Raw genomic sequence first — 2,356 nt, forward strand, 5'->3', positions numbered from 1 at the left:
CCACTCATCCACCCATCCCCCCATCTCTCCACCCATCCATTTATCCACACAAACCTCATCCACATAAGCCTCATCCACATTCACCGCTCCCACACGCCCACATAAACCTCCCCTCCACCCACATAAACCCCTGCCCATATAAACCCTGCCCACATAAACCCCTCCCACATAAGCCCTGCCTACACAAGCTCCACACAAAAACACCACACACATAAACCCCTCCCACACAAGCTCCACCCACATAAACCCCCGCCCACACAAGCCCCACCCACACAAGCCCCACCCACACACACACCCCGCCCACACAAGCCCCTCCCACACACACCCCACCCACACAAGCCCCCACCGAAGCCCCGCCCACACAAGCCCCGCCCACACAAGCCCCACCCCCTCATCCCCCTGTGCGCCCCACCTTTGACCCACCACCTCCCTCATCCCACCCCCACCCTTCCCCACACACACACATGGGGAGGGGAGGGATGGGATGAGGGGTGATGGGTCATTGGGGAGCGCACCTACCCACCCCCTCCCCCCAACCCCCCCTTTACATCTCTTTTATTCTTTTCTTGTAATTCAGAATCAAGTAATTGTAAACAAAACAAATATAATTTATTAATATTGAAAATATTAAATATTCATTTGCGAGAATGTACAATCTTTCCCAGCAATCTTCTTCAGATGTCTTGTGATTTCGAAACTCAGACACCATATTCTGTTTTGAAACAAAAAGTGGATAATAATTAGGTTCTATAAAGATAATTACATGGTAATATGAATAAGCCTCGTTGACCACTGAATTAACACACCAGGAGCCTGTCATCCTTTCAAGGTCAATAAAATGAATTCCAGTGTACTGACAAAACCACGTCCAAACTAATGATGCAACCAACATAAGGCGACATTCTAAAGAGAGAGTGATATTAATAATAATTCAGAAAATCATGTGTTGTACGAGTGATATTAATAATAATAATTCAGAAATATTTACCTCCAGAAAATCATGTGTTGTACAAGATTGCTTCAACAGCTGATGTTGTGCGATAGTGCTGAAAAAAAAAAAAAAATAAGTCAAGGGTATAGATGAAGAGACAGACAGGGAAAGCAACACACACACACACACACACACACACACACACACACACACACACACACACACACACACACACACACACACACACACACACACACACACACACACGCACACACACACATACACACACACATAGACACACACACACGTGCCTCACCATTGGTTTAATTCATTCGAGATCAGAGACCAGTCATTATAAATCATTGGCCTCTTCAATAAGAGCAGAGAGAGGTAGGTAGAAAGACAGACAGAGAGAGAGGCACACACACGTGTCTCACCATTGGTTTAATTCCTTCGAGATGAGAGGACGTGATAAGACTTCATGCCACTCATTGTAAATGTCTTTCAATTCTCTTCTAAAATCATTGATCTCTTCAATAAGAGTATTAATTTCATGAACCACGTCGTGATATGTAAACTCAATTTCTTCCAATGCCCTGTCAGGGAAAAAATATATATATATATATATATCAGAATTATCATGATTTAATTAATAATCATTTGCTTCATCGTTCAAAGAGAAAAGCATACACAAACTTACCAACTCTGTAGTGGGCTGTTGGCTTCATCGGAAGAAATATCGTCCATGCCTCAGTTGTAAAAATGAAAATCCCGTCTGGCAGAAACTTTGTCTGGCGAACCGCTTATAAAGCAACGATGAGGAGATTGCTTAATCATTGGGTGTGGGCACAGGAAATGACAAGCTTCTCTTAATGATCTCATCTGGCCACCGCCCGAGTTGCAAATCATTTTTGGACATAAACCACGCCATAAAAGTTTTGATTCAAATGTTTTCAGTTCGTGTTCTGAGATAAAATATAAACACGAGACCTTGTCTCACAGAATAGTTCCTATTTTTTCACAGCATGACAGTCCAAAACCACTTCCTCATTCACACAGCACGGCCGTGTCAAAAACACTTCCTCATTTTCACGGCATGAACTGAAAACATTTGAAACAAAACTTTTTTCTGGCATGGTTTATGTACAAAAATGATTTGCAACTCGGGCGGTGGCCAGATGAGATCATTAAGAGAAGTTTATCATTTCGTAATGGCACAAAAGGGGTATCTTAAAAAATATAAAGATTCAAATGTTTTGTTTTTCAATATTTTAGATGGGGATTATTGTGCAAAGAAAATTAAACTATTGAAGGAATTTGAGAATGAACAAATGTTTATAGGTTCAATGAGTGAGCTAAACAATATGCATTGGTTATTTGATAAAGAGTGCCCCGAGGCTTAGACGTTTCAGATATTTCTTTCGA

General features: G+C 41.9%; 1 long non-coding RNA gene across 1 annotated transcript; it reads right to left on the reverse strand.

Moving 5' to 3' along the window:
• Positions 1-587: 587 nt before the first annotated feature.
• On the reverse strand, positions 588-2,000 carry LOC147028644 (uncharacterized). The gene is made up of 3 exons (XR_015057647.1): positions 1,369-2,000; positions 989-1,046; positions 588-712 (listed from the first exon to the last, which is right to left on the reverse strand). It is a non-coding gene; the product is annotated as an uncharacterized LOC147028644 (long non-coding RNA).
• Between the last annotated feature and the right edge of the window lie 356 nt (positions 2,001-2,356).

The sequence above is a fragment of the Eptatretus burgeri genome, chromosome 4 (assembly GCF_056783735.1).
Source record: "Eptatretus burgeri isolate ZD-2024b chromosome 4, Ebu_testis_v1, whole genome shotgun sequence".
Taxonomy (NCBI): domain Eukaryota; kingdom Metazoa; phylum Chordata; class Myxini; order Myxiniformes; family Myxinidae; genus Eptatretus; species Eptatretus burgeri.